The 14,462-nt window shown below is 41.3% G+C and overlaps 1 long non-coding RNA gene across 1 annotated transcript in view; it reads left to right on the top strand.

Annotated features, from left to right (window-relative positions):
* LOC105874231 (uncharacterized) overlaps positions 1-14,462 on the top strand; it is a 38,926-nt gene that overhangs the window by 10,644 nt on the left and 13,820 nt on the right. The window contains exons 2-3 of the long non-coding RNA XR_012912881.1: positions 4,355-5,439; positions 6,641-6,809. This is a non-coding gene — a long non-coding RNA (uncharacterized LOC105874231). The remainder of the gene's footprint in view (positions 1-4,354; positions 5,440-6,640; positions 6,810-14,462) is intronic.

Below are 14,462 nucleotides of genomic sequence, written 5' to 3'. Positions count from 1 at the left end.
TGGGAATAGTGATTTTGTGATGGTGTGCAGAATGAACCAAAGAAAGGGAGCATGCGTGTGTTGGTGGTGAGGGAACATTAGACCACACAGGAAAACACGGGGCCGAGTTAGCCATACTGGCTATGGCAAAGCAGTAGAAATGAAGTGAATATCAGAAGGAAAGTGCAGAAGGGATTTGGTGAAGAGAGAGCTAAATGTAAAAAATGGAACCCAGATGAAAAATTTATTAATTTCAGAATGAAGAAAGAATCATCAAACTAGTAAAAGAAGATACCAAGGAAAAACCTATAACGAATATTTGTTTTTGTCTGTTTCTGGTTTTTGTTTTTATTTTTCCCCCTTTTTTTTAGTTTTTTTTTTCTTTTATTTCTGTTTTGTTTCACTTTGTGTGGTGTCCTATCCAACTCTTTCCTTTGGGTGAGTTACTCTTTTCTCACTTTATGATGTGTCTTTATCTGGTGAATCAGAGTACTTTATTTTCTTGGCACCAATGATTGGTCTGGAAGAGGGCATGTCATAGGCTGGGTCAATCGGAGTCTTTCCCCAGAACTTTCCTACCTAAAGATAAATCCTCTTGGCCTCTCTGGATATGGGAACTATTATAGAAGGTTGTCAATCAGGAGAAAGTTGCTGGCAGGAGCATATGACACCAATGGAGACCACAAGAGATTAAAGGAGAAGCAGAAAGACAGATTTACAGGCTCGGTGACATTGATATTAATTTTAATAGTATTTTGTAAGGCCTACAGAGTTTCCCTGATCATTAAAGGATGCCTTTTTTTATTCCTCTTTAAATTTTCTTCCAATAAATCCTTTTCCATTTAAGCTAGATTATGCAACAGAGATACCAATAGATTTGATTGCACAAAAGTTAAAAGTTTCTGCAAGCCAAAATATTAGGAACAAAATCAAGTTAAACAAATTGGGAAACATTTGCAACAAACACAATATGACAAAAGGATAACTATATTTCTTGTATGAGGAGAGTTTATAAATCAATAAGAAAATAGTAACATTCCAAGGAAAAAATGAGCAGAGTCTATTCATGAATAGACTACAGTCAAAGAAATACAGAGTAAATAAGAATCTGCCTCAATAACAATCAAAGAAATATAAACCAAAATAGCAAAATGTATTTCACTAATCAAATTGCAAAGGTGAAATTATCGTAATAATGTTTGGGTAGAATGTGTGTGTGTTTGGGGTTTATTTCACTTGTCTTGAGGGCAAGAGACTTAAAAATGTCCAGAGCCTTTTTTTCTTTTCTTCTTCTTTTTTTTTTTAAGAGACAAGGGTTCTTGCTCTCAGGCTGGAGTGCAGTGGCACAATCATAGCTCAGTGTAACCTCGAGGTCTTGGGCTGAAGGAAGCCTCCTGCCTCAGCCTCCTGAGTAGCTAAGACTACAGGTGTACCACCACTCTCAGCTAATTAAAAATTTTTTTTTTATAGATACAGGGTACTGCTATGTTGGCCAGGTTGGACTGGAACTCTCGGCCTCCAGTGATCCTCCCACCTCAGCCTCCCAAAGTGCTGAGATTACAGGCATGAACCACTGTGCCTGGCCTGTCCATAACCTTTGATTGAAACATTCCACTTCTAGGAATTCTGCTGAGGATATAATCAAAGATGTGCACAAAGATTCACATACAAGGATGTTTATTGCAGTGAATATTTATGTTAAAAAATTGTAAATGTCTAACTGGGTGATGGTTGAATAAATAAGAAATGGATACTCACATAATGAGAAATTAGGAGCCAATTAAAAAATCATGTTTTTGGAATATAGTACCTTGACATGGCAAATTCTCACTATATAATACTAATGGAAAATAAGTATAATGCAAAAATGATGTGATAGGGTCACTATTATTATTTTATGTGTATGTGAGTATGTATGTATATGTGTATTAGGATGTGAAATGGGACTCTTTCTATTGCCTTGAACTTTTGGCCAAAGCCTAAACTAAGAATAATTGATAATAAGTATTTTCATGTTCTCAAGAAAGGGGGTTAGACACAGCTTCACAATATCTACTATTAAATTAAAAAAAAAAAAGAAAAGAAGCCTAGTGATCACCATAACCACCACTAGCGTATTTCCCAGAAAGGATAATTTTAAGCACATTTACTGGGGCAGAGAATGCTTTTGGCATAGACCCTTGTGCCTGACATGGTGACGGACTCACTTCCACCCTTGGGGGTAAGGGTCTGTGGATTTTCCTATGCAGCGAGTGGCATGGGACAAGGAGAATGAAAGACCAGCCCATTGCCTGCTCTGCTCCGTGTACCTGAACCTCAGACGGACCTGAGCTCAGGGAGGGCAGAGGCATGGACTTGACTTAAACTGACTTTTTAATGCCTACACGTGAACCAGTTCCAGTACCTGAAAATGACAGGAAAGCTATGGGATGTGCCTGAATCATGGCTCAGGGCAGGGAATGGTGAACTGCTCAAAGGCAGTAGTGAGTAGGAAGCAATCAAGCTGCCTCATCTTTGTGCTTCACCAAGCCCATCTTGTTTAATAATCACTCCTAAATGCATTGACCAAGGTTGGAAAAAAACGTTACCTGAAATCAAACATCTGAAATCATCTCAGAGTGCTGAGAGTATAGGTGCCATTTAATGCCTTATTTATATTTTTTCTGTGTACTTTTCAAAATTTCTTTTCTTTTTCATCCTACGTTACACTTTGATACTTTTCAAAATATCTAAAATAAATATACATGCTTTTATAATACAAAAAACAAATAAAAATAAAAAGCCCAAAACAACAAGATTAACAAGGCATAACAATGAAAGGTGTAGAAGAAATGGCTCCAGAGAAAAGAACCAGGATCAAAATTTTAAAAAGGGAGTGGGCGGGGCGCGGTGGCTCACGCCTGTAATCCTAGCTCTCTGGGAGGCCGAGGCGGGCGGATTGCTCGAGGTCAGGAGTTCGAAACCAGCCTGAGCAAGAGCGAGACCCTGTCTCTACTATAAATAGAAAGAAATTAATTGGCCAACTAATATATATAGAAAAAATTAGCCGGGCATGGTGGCACATGCCTGTAGTCCCAGCTACTCGGGAGGCTGAGGCAGGAGGATTGCTTGAGCCCAGGAGTTTGAGGTTGCTGTGAGCTAGGCTGACACCATGGCACTCACTCTAGCCTGGGCAACAAAGTGAGACTCTGTCTCAAAAAAAAAAAAAAAAAAAAAAAAAAAAAAGGAAGTGAATTGTCTTCTACTTATGTGTAGTGAGGCACACATTATATCTGTATTTCTATTGAAATGCCTTTTGTTTCTCTCCCTCTTCATTTTTATACATTCACACTAGTGCTGACTCTGGGCACTTTTTCCTAGAACAGCAGTCCCCAACCTTTTTGGTACCAGGGACTGGTTTCATGGAAGACACATTTTCAATGGACTTCTGGCAGGGGAGGTGGTTTCAGGATGATTCAATTGCATTGCATCTATTATACACTTTATTTCTATTATTATTACATTGCCACTTGCCACTCACTGATAGGGTTTTGATATGAGTCTGCAAGCAATTGATTTATTATGGTCTCTGTGCAGTCAAACCTCTCTGCTAGTGATAATCTGTATTTGTAGCCGCTCCCCAGCCCTAGCATCACTGCCTTACTTCCATCTCAGATCATCATCACTGGCTCTCCCACCACTCACTTCTTGCTGTGTGGCCCGGTTCCTAACAGGCCACAGGGGTTGGGGACCACAGCCTTAGAAGACTGTAGTGACCTGATAATTTATGTATTTTCCTGCTATAAAGCACCACACTGATAGGACCATCTTCTCAAAACACATTCTGCTCTCAGTTCAACTCTTCCCAAGTGTTTCAAAATACCACCCCTCTACTCCCCCCAGCTTCAGGCCATTTTCTTCAAAGTCTCTTATAAAAGGCTGAATTTAACCCTCCTCTGGCTCTTGTTAATTTACAACGCCCAAGAGGAACTTTCAGTCTATTTAAATTGTAACCATTTCCTGGAGTTTACCATAAGTCCAGCCCCTTCTCTAATTTTAGAAAGTAATAGGCAGTAGGTTTAGTAGTTGGGTACATGTGAAACAGAGTTCTCTTTTTCATATATGTAAAAAATTTATAAACTTCATCAGTAACAGGACCATGCCACGTACTTCTGTGTGTATATCCTCATGTGAGATACTACAGTACATTGTTTAACATGTAGTAGTCTCAGAAAATGCTGTTGAATTGGCTGCATCTAAATAATTACCATAGAACCATTTAATCTGTTAATTTATTATCAAAGTTACTAGGATTGTGAAACTTAAAATAGCCCATCATTTTCTTTCCTGAATCTGATTAACTTTCTAAATCATCTTTTCTCTTTTTTCATTTCAGCTGTGTGATCATGTGAAAGTAATTTGACATCATAACATCTTAAATAAAATAAAAAGGTAGACTTAGATAGAGGTAAAATTAAACAGTTGACTTGGATAAAAGAAAACAACCCTTATTTAAATCCATTTGTATTTGCAATGAAGAAAAAGACACTTTCATATTACCGTTGTTATTCCAAAAATTAATTTTTGAGTCTCAGAACAAGGGTTATTAAAAATATAAAAATCTTTTCACACCTCCTCCTACTCTACCATCTAGAAAAATCTATATAATATATATATAATGTGTGTGTGTGTGTATTTTACCTCTCTGAACAGATCCAAGGAAATAAGGCTCATACTTGTTTTCTCTACACTTAATTTTTTAAATTTATAAGTAAGTTTATCCTGATTCCAAGTATTAATTAATAAACCAAGTATTAATTAAGGTACAAATGAGAGAGAGAGATTAGACACAGACAAAGGTCAAAGTTTCTCTCAAGTCTACAAAAGGGCCATATCTAAGACAACTTACACTAAATGTTTGTAGTTGCATATTTCAAAATTCTATGATATAGTGTATTAAATTGAATTTGACTTCATTAATATTAAGCATAGTACTGATCACAATACTGATCTAGCTTTAGTACTTTATTCTTTTTTTTTTTTAAGAGATAGGATCTCTTTCTGTCGCCTAGGCTGGAGAATGCAGTGGCTTGATCGTAGCTCACTGCAGTCTCGAACTCCTGGGCTCAAGCGATCTTTCCCACCTTAGCCTCCCAAGTAGCTACGGCTACAGGCAAGTGCCACAACTCCTGGTTAGTGTTTTTAAAAATGTTTTGTAGAGAAATAAAGTAGCCCGCAACAAGTGTTACTGGCAGCCTAACCAAATGAAATGAAATGTAATGAGTATATAATAAAACCAAATAAATATATTGAGGTCCAGACAAAAGGCGAAAAGTATCATGAACTTCAGGTGGTTCCCTACCATTGGGCTGGCAGGCTGTGGAAGGTGAAAGCTGGGCTGTTCTCGCTGATGGCAATGCCAGAGCTTTCCTGGCTGGAACGCAGAACTCATTCCCCATGGAAACCGTGGCACACTGTTAGGTAGGTTCTACAGTGTGTTTAGAACTCCAGATGAGGTATGTGGGTCAACCGAACTTTCATGAGTTCTCCCAGGCACCTATCCACGCCTTCTTAGATTGTTTCCTTAGGAAAATAGCTCCAGTTCCAAACAATTGACCATAAATCATCTTTCTCTAGGGAGCCCCAGGGATATAGGAGGCCTGGATTGTTTGTCTGCTGTGAACTCAGACAGGTGTGAGCCCCACTGAGAGGCTTAGCTCCACTCCAGGCCTGAGACTGCTGAGCTGTTAAGGAAGCCAGAAGCCCCCTTAAAGTGAGCACCCAGAAAGGAAATAATAGGCCAGAGAGAGGAGAGGATGCATATGAGCTTGGTGTAAGACCTTGATCTGGGGCAGGAAGGACAGGAGGCTCAGGGCAGGTAAGGGCGGAGCTTTCCAGAGCGTCTTTTGGCCTGCCCCTAGAGATTTTAACAGCGTTGTATTGTTAAGTTAGTTTCTATAGTCTTGTGCCAGAGCCATTGGCAGGAGGCTTATAATAAGAAGCAAGTGGAGCAAAAATCTCTACCTTTAGAGTTCTCTAAGAGATGGAGGCCAAGGGTAAAGTTATCTTGTGACTAGTAACAGAGCACATCACTGGGTGTGCGCATGCGTGTTGTGTGCATGTGTGTTGTGTGCATGCGTGTTGTGTGCATATGTGTTGTGTATGGTATTCTACTGTTCAGCTGGAACAAAATAAATGTTCCTTGGCTAGCCCAGGCCACACTAACCTGACAGGGGTGTGACAGTAACAACAGGGAAAGTAGGGAACAGTGAAAGAATGGGAGGCCATCACAAGATAGGGGAAAGAATGATTAGGAAAAGTTATGAGTCTGTGTTTGGTCCCATAGGATCAGAAGTAAGAGATTTTGGGGGGACTGGGCTCCAGAGATTGAGATGGAAGGGTCTAGATTTATCAAATAAATAACGTTCTTGTTACTCTTTTGATTGTGCGCTGGGGAAATTTAGCTGCTTATATATGGCCCTTGGTACTTAGCATCATGCATAAAGCAGATTTCAAAGTGTTACCAACAGGCTAAACAAATAAAATAAAATTAGCATACTATAAAACTAAATAAATACATTGAGGTTCAGACAAAAGGAAAAAAGTGTCATGTGCTGCAGTGCTGAAGATACACTGTGTAGGTTTGGAGCCTGATGTTAGCTTGTGTTGTTTATTATTCTAGCTGCTGAATGTGCCCATACAATCTTTGCCTTCAGAGGAACTCAATAGAATTATGAAGAGAAACCAGTCTTTACTGTGATAGTTCAAAGTTGGTTTTATGGTCTCTCAAAGTGGTCTGCTAAGGCTCTGAGCCTTCTCTCCTGAGGGCGTGATGGATAATAACGTAGAAGGTGAGTTGGTGGCAAAATTTCCATGATGGTGATGGCAGGGGTAGTGGTGGGTGGGGGTAGGAAGAGATTTTTGATGAGAGGCCTAATGTGTATTCTAACCATTGACTCCTGTAGCTAGCAGGGGCTCTCCCAGGGGTGGGGAGTGGAATATGACAGCAGAAACAGGCTCTTCTGTCAAAAATATTCAGCCTTCATGTTGCATTTTGATATATGAGTTGGGGGCAGGGGCCGAGGACAGACTTGCTTTAATCTACACAATGGACAAGAATGTATGCAACAAAAGTGCTTCATAAATGCTAAATGATCTCACGAGAAATGTCCATTCGTCATCATTTCCCATTTACTGAGCTCCTATTATGTGCCAGGATTGTGGTCAGTCCTTTGGAAATACTGGAGATGGCTTCAAGTTTCTGTGCTTTTATGACTATAATTCCTCAAGAGCAGGGACTTAGATTATCTCATTCATTTTTTGAAACCTGTGGTTTTCTTTCCTGGGGATTTTTCAAAGTTGCAGTGGAAGGTGTAGCTCTCTTCCTTGGATCCCAGAGCTGCTGGAAGAGAGGTCCCTTGCTGCTTGGAGGGCCTTGAGAGAATGAGCCCAAATACAAGCAGAAACCAAACAGAGAGGAAGAGCCAGGAGGAGAGAAAGAGAGAGACAGAAGGCAGGACAGAGAGCTAGTCCTGGTGCTTTCAGTGTTCAGTCTGGAAGTCCTCTCTATCCCTACATTTCCACCATTTGGTTCTATGACCTTAGGAAGTTGTCTAAAGGTAGTTTCATATGGGTTTTTATGACTTGCAGCCAGTGCCCTGATTTATACAATGTTTAACCCTGAACTCATCATCTTCCTTTCCTCAAAGAACCTCCTCCTATATGCTGGTTAATGGTACCACTCTCCACCTAATCCCTTGCATTAGTAATCTCTGGCTGCCATAGCAAATACCATAGACTGGGTGACTTAAACAACAGGAATTTCTTTCTTACAGTTCTGTGGTCTGGGAAGTCCAAGATCAAGATATTGGCCAATTTTGTTTCCTAGTGAGGGTCCTTTTCCTTTCTGGCAGGTGGCTACCCCTTCTCTGTCTCTTCACAAGGTGGAGAGAAAGAGAGAGGGAGGGAGAGGATGCAAACTCTCTGGTGTCTCTTCTTATAAGAGCACAAATTCCATCATAAGGGTTCCACCCTCATGACCTCTTCTAAATTTAATCAATTTCTGACCACCCCATCTCCAAATACCATAACATTTGGGTTTAAGGCTTCAATGTATGAAATTGGTTAGGGTCAGGGGAACACAATTCGGTTCATAGCATTCCCCCAGGTCAGAAGCCTGTGGGTCATTCTAGAATCCTTCCTTCTCATCACCCCACCCAATAGCCAATGATAATCACCAAGTCCTAATGTTGTAGCCTAAATATTCCTTGAATCCATCTTATCCCCATGTCAGTTGTCACCACATTTGTACAGGCCTTCATTGACCCTTGCCTGGGGTTTTGCAGTAGCTTTCTACCAATCTCATCCTTGTTAAATCCATCCTCCAAGTAGCAGCTAGGGTAAGCTATATCTGAAAGGCAAACCTTACTTTATCAGTCCAATGCCTAAGTTTCCCATGACCCAGTCCTACCCTTTCCAATTTCTCACTTTTCATTATACCATGCGTTGATCAACAAAAGCTTATTATTTCACATGCAAACCAAGTCCAGGCTATTGTGTCAATAGCTTTGATGGCTTTTTTTTTTTTTTTTTTTTTGAGACAGAGTCTCACTTTGTTGCCCAGGCTAGAGTGAGTGCCATGGCGTCAGCCTAGCTCACAGCAACCTCAAACTCCTGGGCTCAAGCAATCCTTCTGCCTCAGCCTCCCGAGTAGCTGGGACTACAGGCATGCGCCACCATGCCCGGCTAATTTTTTCTATATATATTAGTTGGCCAATTAATTTCTTTCTATTTTTAGTAGAGATGGGGTCTTGCTCTTGCGCAGGCTGGTTTCGAACTCCTGACCTTGAGCGATCCGCCTACCCGCCTCAGCCTCCCAGAGTGCTAGGATTACAGGCATGAGCCACTGCGTCCGGCCTTTTGATAGCTTTAATACCAAAGAAGAGAGGTGGTCTGTTTCCACTGACTTAGTTCTCAACATAGTCTTTAAATACTTCATTTCATACAAGACAAAGCCTAAGGTTTTTAGGTTGTTATTTAATTTATTCTTTAACTTTTCAACCTTTTCCACCCTACTAAAACCCTATAAGAATTATTGCTTCAGCCAGACTATTCTATAAATACGTAACAGCTATTTCACAGATCTGCCTACAGAGCCCTGCAATTCTTCCCTGCTCATTTGCTTATACTTACCCTAAACAGTGGTCTCCAACATTTTTGGCACCAGGGACTGGTTTCATGGAAGACAATTTTTCTACTGGCAGTGGTGGGGAGTGGGGAGGAGGGGGTGGGGGACAGGGGAGGAGGAGGAGGCAGAGCTCAGGCATGATGCCAGCAATGGGGAGCATCTGTAAATACAGATGCATGCTTCGCTTGCTCACCTGCCACTCACCTCCTCCTGCGTGGCCCCCTGGTTCCTCAGTTTCATGGAAGACATTTTTACCATGGTCCATGGCCTGGGGCTTGGGGACTGCAGCCCTAAGGCATTCCAAACCACACTGATTTCTTGTTCTTCCAGCCTCAGCCTCTAAGTTCTTAGTATTTACCCTAGTCTTTTTTTTTTTTTTTTTTTGTCACTTACTACATATTGCTTTATATTGATGTTTGACTCTTCATGCATATGTCTTACCTCTGCCACAGTTTCCAAGCTCTGTGAGGGCAAGGACAATGCCTTAAGCCACTGAGTGTGCTGAGCATGCTGTCTTGTGTACAGCGGGTAGTCAGACATTTGTAGATTTTCTTCTATTGGATCCATTCTCTTCCCTTAGATCATGGTAGCCCCAAATTTGGGTGAATTTTTAATAGAAGAAGACAAGGCCAGTACATTTTTAACTTCCAAATGTAAAAGTTATGCAAGGTCAAATTCCTCAGTTCCTATAAAGGGGATAATCACTTTTGCGAGGTGCCTAGCAACAGTCTTAAGTTCTCTTGAGCAAGTCCCAGGAGCCTAAGTTTTGTGTCAATGAAAATCATAATTACTGAGGACAATTACAATGCTGTGGAAATTGTGAATATTACAATTTATGCATCTGTAAAATTGCCATTTCAAGGCTCATGAAAGATATAAGCTCAAGACAAAGGAGAACATGAAAACCTTGGAACCAGATTTCTAGTCACAGTAAAGAAGTTATTTTAAGATAGTCTGAGATTATAATTTTTAATTCTCTTTACACATATGCCTATTTATTTCTGGGCATTTCACCTTACATTAGAGTTTATGAACATAGAAACTCTTCTGGCATGTTTGTCTATTTTATTTTTCTCTCAAGACTCTTATCTGTTTTCATGGCTTTATTATGATGTTGATGAGAATTTTAGTTAACACCTTGATTATCTTGATATATAAGACATTTTTCTTCTGAAGATCTTAACCATAGGTTACATTTCATTTGTCCTCTGCTAGTATTCTTTTCATTGTGAAAAGAATATACAAAATACTTGGCTTATGCAAAAAGGGAATTTATTGGCTCATTTAAGCTAAAAGTGTAGGGCTAGGCAAGCTTCAGGTACAGCTAGAGTTAGAGCTTAAAATATTTCATAAATATTTTGTTTTTCACTATCTTTCTCTTCTGCCTTTTAAGTGTTGCCTTTAGTCCTGGGCTTCATGTGGTAGGTAGAGGGTAGTATCAGCTCCAATTCCTGTATCTCTTTAAATTTCAAGACAATGAAGAGTGATAGAAGTCTGTCATTGCATTTCATTGGCTCTCAGTGGTTATGTGCCCACCTCTAAACCAATTATCATGGCCATGACTTACTTAAAACTGGTAATGAGGCAGGGTAGGTACCCTCTAACCTCAGGGTACAAGCTGTTCCATCAGAACTTCATGGACTGATAGGGTGGGTGAACTGATTTTGATCTTCCAGACATCCACTTCCTGGACTCCCAGGAGCAATCAACTTTGTTGATCACAACCTTTAAAAATAACACATTTCTTTGTTTTTCATAGGGCTCATTGTCCCTTTTTTTTTTTTTTTTTTTTGAGACAGAGTCTCACTTTATTGCCCAGGCTAGAGTGAGTGCCATGGCATCAGTCTAGCTCACAGCAACCTCAAACTCCTGGCTCAAGCAATCCTCCTGCCTCAGCCTCCCAAGTAGCTGGGACTACAGGCATTCGCCACCATGCCCGGCTAATTTTTTGTATATATATATTAGTTGGCCAATTAATTTCTTTCTATTTATAGTAGAGACGGGGTCTCGCTCTTGCTCAGGCTGGTTTCGAACTCCTGACCTCGAGCAATCCGCCCGCCTCGGCCTCCCAGAGAGCTAGGATTACAGGCGTGAGCCACCGCGCCCGGCCTCATTGTCCCTTTTTTATGTGGTCATTATCTCCTTTCTTTGGTCATTAAATGTTCTAATCTTTAAAGGTTAGGTCCTAGGCACTCTTCTAACTGAATTCCCTTCTAGGTGACTTCATTCCTACCCAAGGCTTTGATGACCACCTAAAACCCAAGGACTTGAAATTTCCTCTGCAACCCAGAGGAAACTCTGCACTCTATAGCTCTGTCTCCAACTGCCCATTTGACTTATCTACTTAGTTTTTCTCTCTCTCTCTCTTTTCTTAGAAACAAGATCTCACTCTGTTGCCCATGCTGGAGAGATGTGGCATGATCATAGCTCACTGTATACTTGGTTCTCTTAAAGTCACTTCAAACTCAACATGTTTAAAACCATATCCCCTGACCCCCAACAAACTGGTGTTTCTCATTGCAGTGAATCGTACCACTAACAATATAGTTCAGCAAGTGAGAAATCTAAGCCTCATCTTTAACATGTCCCTCAGCCTCACTCCCCATTGCTTAGCTGATCTGTCACCAAGTCCTACAAACTTTACTTCCTCAATAGCTCTCAAATCCTCCCAGTTCTCTCCATCTTTACAGCCACCTCCTTAGTCCAAGCCATTATCTTCAATCATCTAATTTCTACACAACCTCTCAGCTCATCTTCAATGACTTTCCTCCTTCTTCCAATCTGTTTTTCATTTTGTAGTTAGGGGAACCTTTTTTCAAAATGCAAATCCAATGACTTTCCAATAATCTTAAGATATAGAACAAAATCCCCACCATGGTCTGCAAAACTTTGCAGCTAGGCCTCCTTCCTACCCCTTTAACAGTGTAACTCTCTACACTACCCTTGCCCCTTGAATTCCACCACAGTGACCTTAGTCCATTTCTTGCCACACTATGGTAGACAGAGCAATGCACCCCAGACAGATGTCCACATTTTAACCACTGAAACCTCTGCATATGTTACCTTATATGGCAAAAGAGACTGTGCAGATGTGATTAAGTTAGGAATCTTGAGAAGGGGAGTTTGTCCTGGATTATCTAGCTGGGCCCAGTGTAATCACAAGGGGCCACATAAGAGGAAATCAGGAGGGCCAAAGGCAGAGAAGGAGATGTGATGATGGAAGCAGGGGGCAGAGAGACATGGAGGGGGCTGTGAGCCAAGGAATGCAGGAGGCCTCGAATAGCAAGAAAAAGCAAGGAAATGGAACCACTGTGCCCCAAAGCCTCCAGAAGGAATGTAGCCCTGCCACCACCTTGATTTTAGGACTTTAGAACTATAAGATAATAAATTTGTGTTGCTTTAAGCTACTAAGTTTGTGGTAATTTGTTATAGCAGCAACAGGAAACTAATAACACAGACTGTTGAGCTGAGTATCTTCAGTTTGCCCTTCCAGGTTTGGTCTCCACCGTTCCTGCTCAAGGCTGACCTGTGTGCTCTGCACCAGGGAGCTCTCTTACCATCGGGTCCTGGTTGGGCTTGGCCAATGGGAGGCACACACAGGATATTGGAGGGTGGAAGGGAAAGTGAAGTTGGGCTATTTCTTCCCCCCTGCTACCATCTTGCTGGAATTCTGTGGGCTAGTGGCATACCCAGCCTGAAGGCCACAGCTCCTGCCAGATGGCCCTGACCATGCCTGTGGCAGGTTCTAGTAAGTACTTTCTCTCCTTGCCCCTTTAAGCTGGGGTGGTGAGGTGGTTAATGGCTCCCTGCTGTTGCTAGCCTAGGGTGCTGCAGTATTCCGGACTCTTCTCCCTATAGCCTGGCCTGGGCTTGTTAAACAGTCTCTTTATTAAACACTCCTGAAATTACCCAGTTTGCAAGGGCCATCTGTTTCCCCACAGGATGCTGAGTAATACAGACCTCATTCTATTGCCTTCTGCCTAAGGGCCCTGGCGAATGCTGCTTCCTTTGCCAGGAAAGCCCTTCTCCCCAAGTGTACTATCTTCCTGTGTTGATCTTCAGAATTCTTAAGAAACACTTCCTCAAGCAAGGCTTCCCTTGCCCTCAAAGTCAGGTCTTCTACAGCCTCAAAACACTACGCATCTATGTCTCTATACTTCATATCACTTAAGATTTTAGCTTTCTAGCTGTTCCTGAGTTCATTTGGTTATAGTCTATCTTTCCCTCTGAAGCTGCATTATCCTATACCAGGGGTCCTCAAACTTTTTAAACAGAGGGCCAGTTCATTATCTCTCAGACCGTTGGAGAATGTGCACTGTGGGCCCGGGACGAGTCGGCTGCTAAGCAGGACAGGCATCGGCGGCAAAAACACCCGGAGGACCGGATAAATGTGCCATAATTTGAGGACGCCTGCCTCGAGCCACACGTGGCTGTGGAGCCCTTGGAATGGGGCTAGCATAACCGAGGAACTGAATTTTAAATTTTACTTAATTTTAATTAATTTGAATTTAAGAATGAATAATAAAACTTTGGGAAAACTTTGTAAGCATATTTGGAACCACTGGGGGGTGTGAATCTACTTTATCAACAGTAAAATTTATGAAATCTACATACAGATCAAATATTTCCAATGAAATTTAGAATCTGAATAGAGATGGGATGTAAGGATAAAACACACACTGGATTTGGAAAACAGCACAGAAAAGAATGTAAAATGTCTCCATTTTAAAATGCTGATGACATGTTGAAACAATAATGCTTTGAATCTACTGTGTTAACTGCAGAGTATTATTAGAACCAACTTCACCTGTTTCTTTTTACCTTTGTAAAACATGGCTACTAGAACATTTAGAATTACATGTGTGGTTCACATTGTTATTTCTGGGACGGTGCTTCTCCAGACAAGAGGGTAAGATAGGGCAGTTTTCTCACCTGGTGTCCCTTTACGTACTGCCTGATGCTTGCTAGTGCCACACAGATGTTGAATAGTGTGGGAATGAAGGGAAGTGTGTGTTCTCCTGCAGTGCAGAGTGAACTTGGGGAGCATCCTCACCTTGAGTATCAACAGATTCCTAGTCTGGGTCTTAAGAGTCAAAGTTTTAGGGACAACAGTGATAACCTGCATGTTTAATGAGGTTCTGGTGTGTTTCTATCTCTTGTAAGTTAAAATACCCACAGGCTGGTAGGTAGAGTTGCTATAGCTAAGCGATGACAAACTAGACCGGATCCTGTGGTAGGGCAGGGTGTGGGCTGGGGGTAGTGGAGTAGACTTTGCTGCACTTGGCAGGAAGCAGGCTTTCTGGATGGTTTCCAGGGA

This window comes from Microcebus murinus, chromosome 17, assembly GCF_040939455.1.
Source record: "Microcebus murinus isolate Inina chromosome 17, M.murinus_Inina_mat1.0, whole genome shotgun sequence".
NCBI lineage: Eukaryota > Metazoa > Chordata > Mammalia > Primates > Cheirogaleidae > Microcebus > Microcebus murinus.
Note: the sequence above shows the minus strand (reverse complement) of the source record. Positions and strands in the feature narration are given on the sequence as shown.